The sequence below is a fragment of the Puma concolor genome, chromosome F2, assembly GCF_028749965.1.
Source record: "Puma concolor isolate L17-30 chromosome F2, mPumCon1.1.hap2, whole genome shotgun sequence".
Classification (NCBI taxonomy): domain Eukaryota; kingdom Metazoa; phylum Chordata; class Mammalia; order Carnivora; family Felidae; genus Puma; species Puma concolor.
In genome coordinates, this window is record NC_141684.1 from 36,589,548 (window position 1) to 36,608,468 (window position 18,921).

The 18,921-nt window shown below is 45.3% G+C and overlaps 1 long non-coding RNA gene across 1 annotated transcript; it reads right to left on the reverse strand.

Annotated features, from left to right (window-relative positions):
* Nucleotides 1–10,698: 10,698 nt before the first annotated feature.
* Nucleotides 10,699–11,237, reverse strand: LOC147571943 (uncharacterized). The gene is made up of 2 exons (XR_015246635.1): nucleotides 11,132–11,237; nucleotides 10,699–10,980 (listed from the first exon to the last, which is right to left on the reverse strand). It is a non-coding gene; the product is annotated as an uncharacterized LOC147571943 (long non-coding RNA).
* Between the last annotated feature and the right edge of the window lie 7,684 nt (nucleotides 11,238–18,921).

Here is an 18,921-nt window from a genome sequence, read left to right on the forward strand (position 1 = left end):
GAAAGGATAGGATTTTAAATTTTCTCATAGTCTCTGGGTAATTAATTGCGTGCATTAGCTTTTTTTTTTTTTTAATTTTTTTTTCAACGTTTTTTATTTTATTTTTGGGACAGAGAGAGACAGAGCATGAACGGGGGAGGGGCAGAGAGAGAGGGAGACACAGAATCGGAAGCAGGCTCCAGGCTCCGAGCCATCAGCCCAGAGCCTGACGCGGGGCTCGAACTCACGGACCGCGAGATCGTGACCTGGCTGAAGTCGGACGCCCAACCGACTGCGCCACCCAGGCGCCCCACGTGCATTAGCTTTTAATTGTGAATCCCCTTTTCCTCACCTGTACTGGTTTTTGTGTGTAGGTTTCTAATCTCTTCCCCCAACTACATTTACTTTCCCTGCAATAAGAAACTCTCTGGAAGCACAGTAAAGCCACATCCCCACCTCTGAAGCTGTCAGGTGTTCCCACCACATGAATATACCCCCGTGCTGTGGGACTGACAAGTCGTCTGCAGTCTGGTCACTGCACTTCCTGCCAGCCCCTTCTGCTGCCCTGTCTGATCCCATGCTGTTCCTTGAGTAACTCTCACTACCCTTTCCCTGCGTCCACATGATTTTTCTGTCTCTTAACTAGTGTGCCATCTTTCTCTTCCATTCTTTCAAGTCCTAACTCTAACTTTTCCTGGCGCCTAGGATCACTCTTTCTAGCTCTGAGCCACTTGGAATAGTCTTATTTTTCCAGCACGATGTATACTGTTCTTACTTAGGATTCTTAGGAACCAGGAATTGTCTTGTTATGTGCCTACTTGAATGTTTATGATGGAGTATGCAACTGTTCATTACCTTTAAGTGGAATATTCCCTGAATTGTAAGAAGTCGTTCTTGTTGCTTTTGTGGATTACTTTTAAAATTTTTTGGATTTCCTTTTTTTAGATTCCTAAAGTCATACTGAGTGCTTGTTACAGGCAGTGCCATACATGTGGAATACTTCATGGTTTTCAAAGTCGTTTTTCTTTTTTGAAATGCACACAAAACATGAAGTCAAGGGACAGCTTGATAATACATCTTAATTTCATCAGGGCAGAGTAATGTAATATAAGTGGACTTAAGCTAATTTTGAACTTCTGTACTGATACGTTTAATAGATGTTGTCAACTTCCATAAACCTCTGTCTTGTTTAGTTTAAAGTGTGTGTGTGTGTATTAGCAGTTTGCAGGTACCACAAAATATGGAGGGAAGCCAATAGAGAATTACAGTTCGGAAAGATTTTAGGCTGAAACACTAAAGTGACACCAACAAGAATTAGTTTAAATGGAATAAACGTTAAGCCCAATTAGGATTAATAAAAATCGTATTGTATGAGCCTAAAATATGGACAGAAATCTGTCTTTTATTTTCTTTTTTTTTGTTTTGTTTTTTTTGATGTGAGAGCCAATGTGTTTGTTATAGGCACATTTTGAGTCATACTTTGATTCAAATAGGATTTCCTTGCTTTAAAAGGTGGGAATGCAGCCTTACTTTAGGAGAACACACATAATTACACACAGTGTTCCTCATTCATTGATAGCCAGTTTTCATGTGAAATTGGTGTTTGATTCTTGGTGTCTTTGTTTTCGGTGTTTTCAAATGGAACAGTGCTTGGCTAAATTCCATTCGGTGGGAAAAGAGGTTTAGTATGTTGAGTTGACTTGAAGCTATGTTTGCAAGGGAGGCACTTGGAAAGTTGTTGATTGTTCTAGGGGCTGGTCTGGAAGATCATGGAAGTCATTACCTGACCGTAAGAAACGTCGTCACAATGCTGGATCTGGCCCAGGAGCAGAATGACTGGTTATGGACTGAGCTTCCCTTCCCTCAAGTTCTTAGCAAGGCAGCTGTCTGATCATGTCTGGGACAGCGCAGCAGGGCTTTCTAGCACGTGGAGGGAGGTAAAGTAAATCAATTCCAAGATCCCTTCTCATTCAATAATCCTATGATACCAGGGCATGCACAGTGCAGGAGCTATGTAGGTAGTTCTGTACTTTGAGCAAGTTTTGTCAAGAGAGAAATAGAAAAAGTAGTGGGAAGAACTACTCTTATATTGACTTATTTTAACATAAAAACCACTTGATCTTTAATTTGTCCTCATCTTTCTCAGATGTTTATAAGCTTTACATGGGGAGAATGTTGAGTCAGGATAGGTGTCCGTATGTCTTTATCACATTTGGACTTGAGATGTACATCCAACTATAGGGTATATTTGTGTTCAGTATTTTAATAGGCTCTTAGATCTCAAACTTAGTTTAGAAGTGTTTCTTTCGGGGGCACCTGGGTAGGTTAAGTGTCCAGCTCTTGAATTTGGCTCAGGTCATGATCTCATGGTTCATGAGTTCAAGCCCCACATCGGGCTCCACACTGAAGATGTGGAGCCTGCTTGGGATTCTTTCTCTCCCTCTCCTTCCTTTCCCCACTCACTCACTCTCTCAAAATAAGTAAACTTTTAAAAAAATGCTTATTTTTGTCACCTGGTGAATGGTATATAATAATATATATATAGTTTAAGTCAGGACTATTCTTCATGTCCGTGGACTCCAAACTTCAATTATAAAATTATGTGAGTAAAAAAATTCTTGACTGGGGCACCTGGGTGGCTCAGTCACTTAAGCATCCAACTTCATCTCAGGTCATGATCTCAACAGTTTGTGAGTTCGAGCCTCACGTCAGGCTCTCTGCTGTCAGCCTGTCAGCATAGAGTCTGCTTCAGATCCTCTGCCCCTGTCTCTACCCTTCCCCTGCTTGTGCTCTCCCAAAAAGTACATAAATATTTTTAAAAATTCTTGAATATACACTACTAATGTATTTATAAATTATATACATGTGTGTTCGTTGTAATTATAAAGCAACACAAAAATAGACCTTAAATTAGGATGAGATGAAAAAATTCTTTTTCTTTTCTGTTTTTTAATTGTGGTAAAAGACACATAACAAAATTTACAATCTTAATCATTTTTTAAATTTACTTATTTTTAAATTTATATCCCAAGTTAGCATACAATGCAATAATGATTTCAGGAGTAGATTCCAGTGATTCATCCCCTACATATAACACCCAGTACTCATCCCAACAAGTATCCTCCCTAATGCCCCTTACCCATTTAAGCTCATCCCCCCATCCACAACCCCTCCAGCAACCCTCAGTTTGTTCTCTGTACTTAAGAGTCTCTTACGTTTTGTCCCCGTCCTTGCTTTTATATTATTTTTGCTTCCCTTCCCTTATGTTCATCTGTTTGGTATCTTAAAGTCCTCATATGAGTGAAGTCATAACGATACTTGTCTTTCTCAGACTGGCTAATTTCGCTTAGCTTAATACCCTCTAGTTCCATCCATGTAGTTGCAAATGGCAAGATTTCATTATTTTTGATTGCCGAGTAATACTCCATTGTATATATATACCACACCTTTATCTATTCATCCGTTGATGGACAATTGGGCTCTTTCCATACTTTGGCTATTGTTGATAGTGCTGCTATAAACATTGGGGTATGTGTGCCCCTTCGAAACCTGTATCCCTTGGATAAATACATAGTAGTGCAATTGCTGGGTCGTAGGTTAGTTCTGTTTTTAATTTTTCGAGGAACCTCCATACTGTTTTCCAGAGTGGCTGCACCAGCTTGCATTCCCACCAGCAGTGCAAAAGAGATCCTCTTACTCCGCATCCTCACCAACATCTGTTGTTGCCTGAGTTGTTTATTTTAGCCATTCTGACTGGTGTGAGGTGGTATCTCGCTGTGGTTTTAGAAAGAACATTTTAATAATTTTTTTCCAACATCCCACTGAATCGTATTAGCAGCTGGAACACACACACCTCACTTTTTTTTTTTTCAATATATGAAGTTTATTGTCAAATTGGTTTCCATACAACACCCAGTGCTCATCCCAAAAGGTGCCCTCCTCAATACCCATCACCCACCCTCTCCTCCCTCCCACCCCCCATCAACCCTCAGTTCTCAGTTTTTAAGAGTCTCTTATGCTTTGGCTCTTTTCTACTCTAACCTCTTTTTTTTTTTTTTTTCCCTTCCCCTCCCCCATGGGTTTCTGTTAAGTTTCTCAGGATCCACATAAGAGTGAAGCCATATGGTATCTGTCTTTCTCTGTATGGCTTATTTCACTTAGCATAACACTCTCCAGTTCCATCCATGTTGCTACAAAGGGCCATATTTCATTCTTGTTGCCACGTAGTACTCCATTGTGTATATAAACCACAATTTTTTTTATCCGTTCATCAGTTGATGGACATTTAGGCTCTTTCCATAATTTGGCTATTGTTGAGAGTGCTGCTATAAACATTGGGGTACAAGTGCCCCTATGCATCAGTACTCCTGTATCCCTTGGGTAAATTCCTAGCAGTGCTATTGCTGGGTCATAGGGTAGGTCTATTTTTAATTTTTTGGGTAACCTCCACACTGTTTTCCAGAGTGGCTGCACCAATTTGCATTCCCACCAACAGTGCAAGAGGGTTCCCGTATCTCCACATCCTCTCCAGCATCTATAGTCTCCCGATTTGTTCATTTTGGCCACTCTGACTGGCGTGAGGTGATATCTGAGTGTGGTTTTGATTTGTATTTCCCTGATGAGAAGCGATGTTGAGCATCTTTTCATGTGCCTATTGGCCATCCGGATGTCTTCTTCAGAGAAGTGTCTATTCATGTTTTCTGCCCATTTCTTCACTGGGTTATTTGTTTTTCGGGTGGGGAGTTTGGTGAGCTCTTGATAGATTTTGGATACTAGCCCTTTGTCCGATATGTCATTTGCAAATATCTTTTCCCATTCCGTTGGTTGCCTTTTAGTTTTGTTGGTTGTTTCCTTTGCTGTGCAGAAGCTTTTTATCTTCATAAGGTCCCAGTAGTTCATTTTTGCTTTTAATTCCCTTGCCTTTGGGGATGCACACACACCTCACTTTGGAAACCATTGTTCTTTGGCATAGAACTTGGGACCTTGGTTTCCCATTTGTTTTTAAGCTGAAGAGCTTCTAGCAACTTAAGGATGCATATGGATCCATAAAAGAGTAAAAGCAAGTGAAATGTATAAAGGGTCCACGCTGCATATAAAACATGCAAAGCCTGCAAAAAGTATAAGACCCAGTGTACCCTTGAAAAAGTAGACTGGTAGAAGGTACACGGCAGCACTTCTTGAGTAGTTAGCCCATTTAGTTTGGAATGTGACACTGTGACTTAAGACTGAAGATAGAGATTTTCCTTAATGTGCATAATGGTGATCTTTGAAACCCTAGAAATGGTGCTTATTTCTAAGGCAGTATATAGTAAAAAGAAAAAGCTGTGTGTAAAACTTTGGAAAGCCTTGCCATTTGGAAGATGGGTAGAGAAGGAGCCAGGAACAGTGACTAAAAGAGCAGGTGACAGGGACACACTGAGCGTACCAGGATACTATGGGCTCCGGGAGTCCTGTGAGAAGAGTGAGCAAAGGCCGGGCAGTCAGAGGCGCGAACGGCCATCATTCAGTGAATGCCTGCTTCGTGCCAGGGTGTGGATTAGATGCATTTCTGAAGTGCAGCGGTCGTCATCCCAAATGCTGCTCTGAGGTCAAGGAAATGCGGTTTCGGGAAAATAAGACGGGTTAGAACCTGGGTAGCAAGGAAGCAGATGTAGACCACTGACTTGAGAAGCCCAGGAAGTGTCCTGTGGTAAATGTCCATACCTAAGTCAAGGCTTCCTTCAGAGAGGCCCGGAGCCCTGATGGCCAGGGAAACCTGATTGTAGTTCGGCACCAGTGCTCGAGCTTAAAATGTACTTGGCGTTGTCTATTTTTTAGGCACAACTAGCTTAATTTATGTTTAAAGTGTTGGCATAAAATACTTAGAAACAAATATGCCATATTCAAATATAGCATCTTTTTTTTTTTTTTTTAATTTTTTTTTTTTCAACGTTTATTTATTTTTGGGACAGAGAGAGACAGAGCATGAACAGGGGAGGGGCAGAGAGAGAGGGAGACACAGAATCGGAAACAGGCTCCAGGCTCCGAGCCATCAGCCCAGAGCCCGACGCGGGGCTCGAACTCACAGACCGTGAGATCGTGACCTGGCTGAAGTCGGACGCTTAACCAACTGCGCCACCCAGGCGCCCCAAATATAGCATCTTAACCGACGTTTTCAGTGTTTTAGTCCTCGGTGACATAAAATGTACTAGTCATTCTAGGTAGCATGAAAATAGAGGATACCAAGTTATCGATTCATTTATTTAGGAATATATTGACATTACGATATCCTTCCTGGCAAGTTTAAACTATGAGACTTATTTTAGTCTTTTAACTCAAATGTAATAGTGGTTATTTTCTCAGAAAAACTCCCAGAAGTGCAATTTTGGAGTTAAAGGTCTATACACAAGCTTCCACCCTGGCTGTCCTTTGACGTGGGTAAGGAGGCCATGCGTCCCAACGTGTTTTGCGTGGACAAATGGCAGAGGAGCCGTTCGGAAGCTCTCGTTAGCGGTGCAAGGAGGATATTTTTAAAATCTATGTTAAAGTGTTTTTGTAAAGTCTCGAGCCCTTTGAGGTGTAGTGCAGTGGTTCTCCAAGACCGTGTGCGATGTGCTGGTGTGTGCTTTCACGCTATGAAAAGCAAGCTGTTAACTAGTGATTGCTGTTAAGTACCAAAGCTTGTAGACTCTTTTATGAATTAGAATGGTTTCAAGACTGTCTGTCCCCTGCAAGAACACCACTTAGTAGCATTTCAGCATGCTTTCTTCAGAGGGAGAGAAAGAGCTCGAATTACATGCAGCAGGTAGAGAACCACACATATAAACTCTAGGTATGCCTGGTTGTCACAGATGCGAGTGTGAAATCGCATGTGCATCATAGCAGGAAGAAGATAGTTAAGAGTCACTGATGCGGGGGAAATCGCCTAGGTCTGTGTCAGTCGGGCAAACTTAGATTTGAATCTATCCCTGCCATTGAGAATCTGAGTGACTCTGAGCAGTAAACTCACTGCACATCTCTGAATCCCACTGTTCTCGTCTCTGAAATGAGGATAACCACCAGCTATTACATGGTAGAAAGGAAAAGCCTCAAACGTGGCCCTTGGCCATCTGACAGGTAGCAGCACTCCCTGGAAAAGGAGGTTGTGCAGGTACATTCTGGCCAGGGCATCCGGTCTGGATAGGTGCAGATATTCAAAATATTTGATGCTGTTTTGTGTTTTGAATGGATAGGTGGTGGGAAATACCTGTCTTAATTTGGAGCTTTTCTTCCCTTCCCTTGTTCTTTACAGTCTGGGTGGTGGTAATTAGTTTGTAGATAATAAAAGTAACTCGTGCTTTGTGGTAAATCATTCAGTCCGTACAGACAGATGGAAATAGAAGCCCCTTCCTTTTCCATCCACACTGTGAAACTGGTTTTGTTTGTTGGTTGGTTTGGTTTGATCGGTTTGGGTTTCGGCTTCCAAATTCAAAGTGCCACTATTTTTTAACGGTTTGTTTGCACTGTGTAAAGGGGAAAATTCCCATGACCAGAGTCACCCTGCTCAGCTGGGCCTCTGTGATTTAAAACACCTTGAAAGCTCTAACTACAAAACTCACCAACTCAATATAAAACCGGATTTTAATCAGCCCGCCTTGTGAAAGGCTCTAATTGAAGAGCCGGCCGCTTGAGGGAAATGCCACAGCCCGCTGGACACGCCCTCCGTGAGGGAGGCCTTGCCTCCAAATCCACTTCCATAAGGGTGTTTGGTTGCATGGGCAAAGAACTTGAGGTTTACTAGTATTTTGTTTTGTTCTCGAAAGTCTAACTACAGGCCTAAAAGAATTAATCTTCCTGTTGTGGGATTGATGTGACTACCGTCAGATCCCTGGGGGAAGATAGATTACAAGGAAAACTTGGAGTTTCAAAGGAAATGGTTTTAACGTACCAAGACCACGGAGTGACGCTTACGTCGTTGAAATACAGAGGTTTGCCTTTCATATTCTAAGCTAGTTCTTCATTAACATAACTTGATCTAACGTGAAATAAAAAGTTCAGGGTCAAACGTTTTCACCCAAGAGGTTTGAAATTAGGATCCAATTAACCCGTATCCAAAGCTGATTCGTGGCTGTACCAGTCTGACCAGCCCTGCCACTTAACCATATTAAGATGCTTCTACCCAGTAGGGAATAACTTAACCGATTATCCCAAATGATGCCCACTCCTCAGCCACGCTGTCCCTCTGCTTTCCATAACCTCCTTCTGCCCTACCAACAAAAGGGATGACAGAATAGGGGCCTGGCAGACCCTGCGGCAGCACTGTGGCCCAGGACCTGTCTGACCAGCCCGCGCCCCACCAGTTGTTAATACCGTATTTCGAATGTTCGTCCCTGTGTCAACAAGAGCTGAATGGCACAGCAGCGATTAATCCACAACCAACATTTGGCAGTTTTCCCCTTAAGACTGAACAGAGGAATGTGATATATGCTTTAAATGGTCAAATGCAAAACCGGGAACGGCAAATCTCAGGGGAAAACCACACGCTTGCTTAACTCTCGTAATTCTTCTGTATTGTCCTCTATTCCTTCTCCCTTTTCCATCTACTCAAATCTTCTCTTATGGCAGCCTGAGAGGACACTGCCCCATTTTGTTTGGTCCATGTATCATTGGGTCTTGACGTGGGTACCTCGAGTCAGTCAGTGTCAGCTGTTCTGTCAATGACGGGATCGCTGACAGTGTTGATCTTACTGAGCTACTGTTCTAACACTGAGATCCGCTTATTTTTCTTCTAAGGAAAGGCAAAATGTAATTCTGCCCTGTGGCTTACTGCCGCTACCAGATGTTTTATTGACCTTTCATTAGCCTCCCAAAGATCTAACAGTCTATTCTTTTCAGTTCTGATCGTGTCGAGGGGGATGATTGTTTCTTGTCATTTGGGATGAAGCAGTATGGTGTGAGAATTTAGAACGTGGGCTCTGACCTCACCTGTGTTTGAGTTTCAGCCCCGCCTTTTCCCTTTGTGACTTCAGGTAAGTCACCTAACCTGGCCAGACCTATGTATGTAGTCATTGGCAAAGTAGGGACGATGATGAGAGTTAGTTACCTCTTAAATGGGATGTAAGCACTGGGTGCTTAGAGCGAGTGTTCAGTAAATGTTAACCATACACAATAAGCAATCTACTTTTCTGACCCTGGCAGATAAGCCACTTGAATGGGAAAGTCACTTGATTACTCTGAGTTTCAGAAAATGGGAAAGCACCTATGGGACAATTTGCTCAGCAGTTGCCAAGTGCCTTTATGGGACATGATAATGGACAAAACAGACCATTGGTGTTCATGGCGCTTACACAGAAGTAGGGCAAAAAGGATTGATTTTTCAGCCAGAGAAGGTGAAGAAATGCCACGTATACAAGTTATAGAGCCAAATGTGCTTCTCCCCTCACAAGAGAGTAGGTTTTATTCTCCACAACACGAGTGAAGCCTTCTAGGAGCTACAGAGACAACGTCAGTACAACCAAACAAGGGCCAGTAGTTGGTGACTTCATTTACTGAGGGGTTTATAGATGCCTGCGTATGAACCTAACGCTGCCTGTCTGGATCACGGGCCTCAGTTGTGCCAGAACTGACCAGGTCAGCCAGTGGTTATCTATTCTGCTAGCTCCTGTGGGGACAAAGGTTAAGTGACATCTGGAATGTATCTGGAGTGATCTGGAACCCTAGGTGGTAAACCAGAAGTTCCGGGGCACAGGTGGTGTTTTTTTTATCTCTTCTAGTTGAAGGTCTTGCCTAGAGGAGGTATGGGAAGGGAGCAGATGGTTTTACACACAGTATCAGGTAAGAGTTTGTTTTTCGGGACTGCGGTTTATAGTATCAATATTTCAAGGCTCTAAAGGGGCACCTGGGAAACTGATGCCAAAACAGGACTGGAAGTGCAACAGGGTAGGGGACATGCCTGTGAAGGACCGAGGGAGAGGGTAGGAATATTCCTGGAAAGCCTCCAGACTACCAGGCAGTTCTCACGCCTGTGAAGGGAGAACTGATACGAAAGGAAGAACTGGGGAGAAGCGTCAGACTGCCACACAGTCCTGAGAAAGCTTTCTGCCAGGCCAATGGGGTGTTCCCCTAAGCAGAAGTCGCCCGAGAGAGGCCTCCTGTGCAGGGGAGGGCTGGGCAGTGGTTGGGGGCCGGGTGGGCAGTGGGTAGAGGGTGGCCCCAGAAGGAAGACTGCTGGATCCAAGGGGCCACAACTGGAGCTGTCAGCTGGGTTCCCATGGCCTAGGGGATTTGAGCAGCACGCTTTCACAGGTGCCAGAGATCCTACAACCGCATACCTTTATGGGGAGCTGTGGCATATGAAGGTTGGTCCTTAGGAATCTGTAGACAAAAGACCCACCTCTGGATCATCATTCAGTACCAATCAGCCACGTATCAGGGCCTGGGGGTGCAACCCTAGGCTTGATAGACAGGTCCTTGCCTTCATGCAGTTTGTAGTCCGCTGGGAACACAGGTATTGTGAAAGTACCACAGGTGTGCCCTTCTCTAGATAGGTGGCCGTCAGATTCCTCTCAGGAGGCCAGGTAACCTCGGCCTTGCAGGCTGAGGAAACAGCAAGTACAGAGCCCGGAGGCAAGAAAGAGCCTAGCCTGTTCTAGGACTGGAAGGGCCCCGTGTGCTGGAGTGAAGGGAACATTCGGGATGGTGTGGCATGGGATGAGGTTTGGAGGTGGGCAGGAACCAGATAAGGCAACGTTTTGTCACCTGTGGTGATGCTTTTGGACTTTATTTCAAATGCAGCGGGAAGAATGGAAGATGTTCTGAGAAGGAGAGGGATGTGACTCGATTGGCATTTTGTCGGGAGCACCCTTCCTGCCATGTGGAGGATCATCTGGAACGTGGCGAGCGTGGGAGTGGGAGACAATTAGGAGACTAACAACAATCCTGGGAGATGGCGGTGGAGACTTGGTCCTGGGTGGTGGCAGGAGACGAATGGGCTGACTGAAAAGATTTTAAAGGTAGAACCAACAAGACTTGCCGATGGCTTCTCTATGAATGAAAGAAAAGGAGGAATCAGAGCCCACTGCCAGGCTTCTGGCTTGGTCAGCTGGGCAGGTGGTGGTGCCATAAACTGATCTAATAGGGAAGATGGGTGAGGGGAGAGTTTTGGGAACAGCATGTCAGGAATTTAAGAACTCACCTCTGGACAGGTTTGCGATGGCCATTAGCCCAGCGGCAATGTCAAGTATGTCGTACTTGAAGCACGTGGGTCCAGGTGCATATATGATTCTCAGGGAGGGATTGGCTGAAGATAGAAATTACAGAGTGGTTAAACATGCAGAAGGTATTTATTTAAAAAAAAAAAAATTTTTTTTTAATGTTTATTTTTTTTTTTTAATTTTTTTTTTTCAACATTTATTTATTTTTGGGACAGAGAGAGACAGAGCATGAACGGGGGAGGGGCAGAGAGAGAGGGAGACACAGAATTGGAAACAGGCTCCAGGCTCTGAGCCATCAGCCCAGAGCCCGACGCAGGGCTCGAACTCATGGACCGCGAGATCGTGACCTGGCTGAAGTCGGACGCTTAACCGACTGCGCCACCCAGGCGCCCCTTTAATGTTTATTTTTGAGACAGAGAGAGACAGAGCATGAATGGGGGAGGGTCAGAGAGAGAGGGAGACACAGAATCGGAAGCAGGCTCCAGGCTCTGAGCCGTCAGCACAGAGCCCGATGCGGGGCTCGAACTCACGGACCGCGAGATCGTGACCTGAGCCGAAGTCGGACGCTTAACCGACTGAGCCACCCAGGCGCCCCCATGCAGAAGGTATTTAAAGCTATGGGACTGGGTAAGATCACTTTGAGGAGAGGAGCCCTGAGCAGAAGCCAGCAGTCAGATGAAGTAGAGGAAGAGGAGTCAAGAAAGGAGAAGAACCAGGGGAGGAACAGGTCGAGCACCTCAGAGAGGAGGGTGCCTCAGGGAGGGAGCACTCACTCACTGGTAAGTGTCTCAGAGAGGAGAGCCAGGAAGAGGAAGCTAGCAAAGTCTTGGCGGCAGGTGGCCATATTGGTGATCTTAACAAGATCATTTTGGAGTGAGTGGTGACGAGGGAAGCCAAAAATAAACGGGTTAACGAAGGAATGGGAGTTGGGAAGGTGGAAAGGGCAGGGGTAGAGCGCCCATCTCAAGAGTTCTCTTGTGAAACTGAGGGAAGGGCTAATCACTGGAGGAGGAGAGTCTGTGGAGTCTCAGAATCTTAAATATGTGTGTGTTCTAAAAATGGAGTTTGTGGGGCGCCTGGGTGGCGCAGTCGGTTAAGCGTCCGACTTCAGCCAGGTCACGATCTCGCGGTCCATGAGTTCGAGCCCCGCGTCGGGCTCTGGGCTGATGGCTCGGAGCCTGGAGCCTGTTTCCGATTCTGTGTCTCCCTCTCTCTCTGCCCCTCCCCCGTTCATGCTCTGTCTCTCTCTGTCCCAAAAATAAATAAAAAACGTTGAAAAAAAAAGAAAAAAAAATAAAAATGGACTTTGTTTGGGGCGCCTGGCTGGCGCAGTCAGCACCCAACTCTTGATCTTGGGGTGGTAAGTTCGAGCCCCGTATTGGGTGCAGAGATTACTTAAAAATAAAATCTTGAAATAAAATGGGACAAGTTGTAAAAAGAACATCGGGACTAATGGTCTTTGTCCCACTTTGCCGATTAGATCCTCAAACAAAACAGAACAAAACCTGCCCGCGGCCACTGGGTAGAGATGGCTGGGTCCACACGCGCTCCCACTGGATCAGGACGGTCGGGGTGAGTGTTAGCAGGTAGGAGTCCTTGGAGGTGGTCCTGAGTGGCATCAGTCAGATGTCTCTAACCTAGGTGTGAGGTGATGAGCCGGAAGCTCCTGAGAGGACTTCGGCAAGGCCGGCCTCTGACGGCTTCGATAAAGACCTGTGGCAGCAGGAGAGAGAAGCAGTCCCCTTCCTCAGCAGGCAACAGCAGCAACTAGAGGAAGGGCCAGGTTGGCACGCGGGCCTTGGGAACATGAAGACGGACACTCAACAAGTAACGAGGTCTCCTGAGATCCAGCCGCACCGCACGCTGCCAGTCAAGATTTCCCAGGTGTAGGGCGGACCAGCAACCGGCTATTCATAGCACAAAAGGTCGTGAGCCAAAAGTCATCTGTTGTCATTCCTTTTGTGAGGGTTTTCCAAATTCTTGATTGTTTCTGGCAAGCAGTTGACACTGGAGAGCAACTGTCACGCCAGAACGATGGATTTCTGGTAAGAGCCAAAGTCTACCTGGGAAGATCTGGAAAAATGTGCTTGCCAGAAATTCCATAATTTCACCAAAAGGCCTTTACGCTGACATTTGAAAGGGTGAGAAAAGGGCTCAGGTGAAACTATAAATGTTGGTATTCATAAGAAAGTGTGTGTGGCTGAGACAGAGCAGTTGGAGAATCTGTTAATTTTCATGGAACAATGGGAAAGGGTAAGGAATCTTATATTGGGTTTCGTTAGGAGATTGTATTAGGCAAAGGGAACTTGCGATGTTAACACCTAGGATCCCCAGGTACCCCAGAAACAGGGTGAGGACTGGGATATGGAAGGCCTAATATAAGGGGTGACAGGGTCAGTGTATGTCCCCAAATTAGAAGTGAAGTGACGACAAGTGATGTCGCCGTGGGGGTTATTACAAAACTTGAGGACCACGGGATCCAGCATCTGTAGGCCATGGTCTCCGAATCCTGATTCGAGAAAGAGGAAAGATGCAGTTAAGCATGTAGTTCAGTTCTCTGATCCTTTACCAGAATGGTCTACTAAAAGCGCGCGTTTGGCAAACTTGTGACGTGTTGATGATTTCATCTCTGAGATGAAGAATGAAAAAATGACAGCCTATTTAGATAGACTTTGCTCCTAAAAGGAAACATGTATGGTTGCAAGTTCACAGTTTCATATAGAAAAGGTATTGGGGCGCTTGGGTGGCTCAGTCGGTTGAGCGGCCGACTTCGGCTCAGGTCACGATCTCGCGGTCCATGAGTTCGAGCCCCGCGTCAGGCTCTGTGCTGACAGCTCAGAGCCTGGAGCCTGCTTCCGATTCTGTGTCTCCCTCTCTGACCCTCCCCGTTCATGCTCTGTCTCTCTCCGTCTCAAAAATAAACATTAAAAAAAAAGAAAAAGAAAAGGTATTGAGACTAACAGTGGAAAAGGGGTGTGAGAAAAAGAGCAAACACCATGCCCAGATTCCAGTAGGGAGAGCCTGGGTAAGCAGAGAGCATAGCTCTAGGGCAGGATGGGGCTCAGCTCTGGGGTGTAGGAGGCTTCGCTTGGATGGGGTGCACACTGTGTAAGTTTAGAGACCCCTGGGTAGGACTTCATGGCCAGAAAGGAAAAGGGGCCATGGTATAAGAGAGAGAGAGCCCTCAGAAAGGCAGTTTGGTCACATGAAAGAAGGCACTCGGGTACCTCAGAGGCCCCGGGACAGTGACGGAGCGCTCTCCTGGGTGGGAGGTACCCGGAGGGCTCCTGAAGCTGAGGCTTTTCCAACTGGGGCTAGTCAGCACTTAGAAATTGTGTTTAGAGGGCAAAGGTTAAGAAAGGAGGGGCATGGTGTAAAGACAACAGCTGACCAGAAATTGCAGGACACGGCTGGGGAGGGATCGGTAAAGAATCAACCCAGAAATGATGGGGACCTTCCAGAAAACATGGCTTTGTCAGCATCTGTTTCTGTGGTCCAGGATCAGGCTTTTCCCTTTGGATCTGCTGAACTCTAAGCCATCCCCAGCCCATCAGTGTCACGACTGACACTGAGGAGTTCTGCTGTGAATATACTGAACAGTGTCCCACGCATGTGCCACTGGCTAAGGCTGTGGACGGGAGCGTCAGCATCGTTTGGCCTGCAGGTAATAAATGCAGATTCCTGACCACCCCCGCCTTCCTTCTGTCCCCAACCACTTCAGAATGGAGCTCCACCCCCCAGGAATCTGTATTTCAGACATGGTCCTCAGCTGATTCTATCCAAAAATAGAGTTTCAGAATCACTAAGCTAAGTAGTCTGCCCCCACCCCTGATGCTCAGGGCCCCCATGGGTATGTGGGTTTACAGCCTGGAGGTTTCTTTTTATCTGCCACAGCTTTGCTGCAGCTGAAGCGACAACAGACAAGATTTCCTATGGAATAGAGCCTTAAAAAAAGTCATAACTTTTCTAATGGTTCGATTTGCAGTGATTTTCAATTCTACACGTTAGAAAAATACAGATGTCCAGGCCCCCAGCCCAGATCAATTAAGTCAGGATGTCTGGGGGGGGGGGGTTCCAGGCTTTTTTTTTTTTTCTGTTTTGTTTTGCCTTTATCTTTCAAAGTGGTTCTGATGTACAGCCAGGGTGGAGAACCGTCCCTGTTTAAACGTTAGAAGGACTCTATTCTTCGTGATACCTTTAAGTCAACAAATAACTCCTTTCCGGTTCCTCTCCATCAAAGATAGCTCTCTGAATTAGAAAGGATGAAACAAATCTGGTTAAAAGAGAACACTCTATAGAGGTGCCTGACAAAATAGATTTGTGTCTCTTGGCCCCAAAAACGTGCTTTCAGGGCGCTGAAAAGATTTGCAGATAAAACTGAGTAGCCATGGGTTCTTACAGGGCATGGGAAATGAGAACGTCAAAAGACAGGAGTCACAGAAACATCAGCCCAATTGTCCCAAAGGTGACTCATGGACAGTACAAGCCAGTAAGTCCGAATCTGTTTCCTGGAAACGTTATAGCATGCTTAATTAAAAAGTTGTGTGACTTTAAAGAATCAGTACGGAAGAGCAGACCGTTCCTGTTTGGGTAGGTCAGGGAGTGCTGGCGATGGAGGTTGTCCCCACATCTGACAAGATCGCACAAAATAACCTCACATGCCATGGGGGAGAGACGTGGACCGAGTTATTGCTCAGTTTATGTGAATTTACAGCCTGCTTGAACACATCCAAAGGGACCTCTAGTCCTGTTTCTTTCTTTTTTTTTTTTAACGTTTATTTATTTTTGAGACAGAGAGAGACAGAGCATGAATGGGGGAAGGTCAGAGAGAGAGGGAGACACAGTATCTGAAACAGGCTCCAGGCTCTGAGCCGTCAGCACAGAGCCCGAAGCAGGGCTCGAACTCACAGACCGCGAGATCATGACCTGAGCTGAAGTCGGCCGCCCAACCGACTGAGCCACCCAGGCGCCCCTCTAGTCCTGTTTCTAATACTAAGATTCTTTGAAAGCTATACTTGTGAACCTTCTTTTTATGAAAGTGAATTTAATGTAAGGGATTTTGTCCCAAGTAATGTTATACTCTAACTGAGGAAGATACACGTATATATTCTCAGAATTAGAAAGAATGAAACAAATATGGTTAAAAAAGGGCACCATATAGGTACCTGTACAAAATGTAGTTATGTATCTTGGCCACGCATACCCACACACAAACACATATATTTGGGGACAGGGTTGGAATAGCCCAACTCATATTCTTCCACATTAAACCCGTCTAAAACCTCCCCCTCCCCCCCGTAACACTGTGCAATAATATGTAACAGACTGTGGCTTATTGGTCTCTTGGTCCAATCTCAGCTGTTGTTTTTCGCCTTTAACTTTGGTGACTCACTTGCACTCCGTTCTTAGTTCTTACGCAGATAATAGAGAACCGTCTTAGCAAGAGCTGCCCTGATTTCACTCCCTTGCGGATGTCCGAGGCCCAGCCTGCTGTCACGCAGTGTGTATCCAACACTCTCTGCACAAGTTCACCTCCTAACAAACCACACGGGCTCCAAGCATATTCTGCAGACTTAGCAGAAGACTGCATTTTGGAGATGTTTGCTTCTCAAAGAATCTCCCGTTACACACACACACACACACACACACACGCACACACACACACACACAAGCCACAAGGAAGGCTGGGAAATGTCTTTATTTGGGGCAACCAGTAAAAACTGATATTCTATTAAGAGAGGAAGAGAACAGACATTGGAGGACAAGTAGTCTCTCTAGCATATTCCTGGAAAATATAACATTTAAGAAGGGGGGGTGTGGCTCAGGGAGGGAGGCATCCTCACCTCATCCAAAGAGTGACATCTGGCTTAAAGTACCCAAGTCACCATCAAAAAGGCTTGTGCTCTCCCTGGCTTTCCTTTACAGGGAACACCCCTCTGCGACCTTGGGGGCTGCCCTCCTAGGGACCTGGGCCCCAGGGTATGAGGTGTAAGGTGGCTGTGAAGGAGACCAGAGCTACTGAGCCGCCCCCAATCAGAGCCAGCCCACAGCCTCATTAGCTCATCCCAAGAACCACGGACGAGATTCTGGGCCGGAGCTAATGGTCAAAAACTGGAGGAAGATTCTCCCAGCCACAAAGCTCATTACAAGGAGAAACCTGTTTTCCACACGCACCTCTGCAACACGCGCACAGTCTGCTTTCTCGTCATTCCATGCCTCACCTGGCACCAGAGCATTTTCAGTCAGTTCCCGAGTGCTTCGCTTACACCTTTAGATTTAGCACGTTCTTTCCTTAGTGCTTCCCCCCCCCTTTTATCCCTCCAGCCGCGTAGCACAGTTTTCTCGAGCATTTGAGCAAACCCACATATGTTCCCTCCCCCACTCTTCTTCTTGAAACAAAGAATGCTGCTATCACAAACACACAAAAAAAATGCTGGAGACGATTCTGTCCTTTAGGCCCGCAGGGTGGATCTCAAGCCATGCATTCTTCTACCTGTGTGGAGCTTTAATTAGTGTAAGTGGGAGGTCTGCGCCGAGCAGATTTTTTTCCCCGTTAATAATGCTATGTCACCCTGAATGCCACTTGCGGTTTGGAAACCGACAGCGCGTGTTATTAGACAACAGCCACTAGTCCTTCCCCGGTGTGAGCATCACCCAGGGGCAGGCCGTCTCTGCCGATGGCAGCGAAGCCCTGTATTTGAAGTGCCTTGTGGTTTACACAGCGTCTCACGTGCGTGTTGTCTCGCGTCGGCCTCAGGCTCACCCCGGTAGTAAATAAGTAACATCACCCCCACTTTGGTGAGGAAAAAAACCGAGCTAGGAATGGTTAAGTGACAGGATGAGCTAAAACTGGCTAATGTCAGATGTTCAAGAACTGTCCGTGGCCAAAAGAGAGTGAGTATCTATTTTTAACAATGTTCTTTTCTTCCTGCCACAGTCCAACACTGCCCTAAACTTTGATTTGACGGGATTATTTTCCACCGTCCTCTAAGTCAGGCTTTGAAAATTCTTTTCTGCCTCTGGGTCTTGTTTTGCCTGGAGGTGAGGACGACAAGCGCGGATCTTTCTTACATAATCTCCAGGTCTTATATTTTTGTTCTCTACCGGACAATTTGTAAAGTCACTCCGAATCTACCACAGTAAAGGAAAACAGTCTCTCTCACTTCTGCTGTTTAAGAACTCGATATTTAAGAGGTAAGGATTACATATAAATACTGCTTATCCAGAAGCCTTTGGAATTTCATTTCTAGTAGAAATGCCGGATGTTGTGTAAGCAGCATTATCCCTTACAAAGCAGCCTGAAAGGGAATTTTAAAAATTCTATGAAGGTAACAAGAACTGGGGTTTTTTTTTTTTTTTTTTTTTTGTAGGAAGAAGGTAGTTTGCCCAGAAAATACTTAATCAGTTTACAAGACTGTCCGAAAACAGATTTTCTCATGAACGTAGCTAAGAGTCCAATCATTGTTTTAAGGATGCTTCCGGATGGAAGTAAATGTTTAGTATTTTTAACACATATTGGTGTGTGTCTGGATAAGTTTTTTTTTGTTGTTTTTAAAGAAAAATCACAAGTTTTATAAAATCGAAGAAACTTTAAACCCGTGTCATTTATAATGTAAAATTAATGCATTTGAAACTCAGTGGTTGACTCATGGCTCCCACATCCATTTGCAGTTCTTGTTAGCTCATATGGTTTTCTTTAAAAATTAGTGATATCAGCTAAGTGGGACTCTTTCCCACTCCTACCCACAGAGGAAAGTGCTTTTGTGAACGT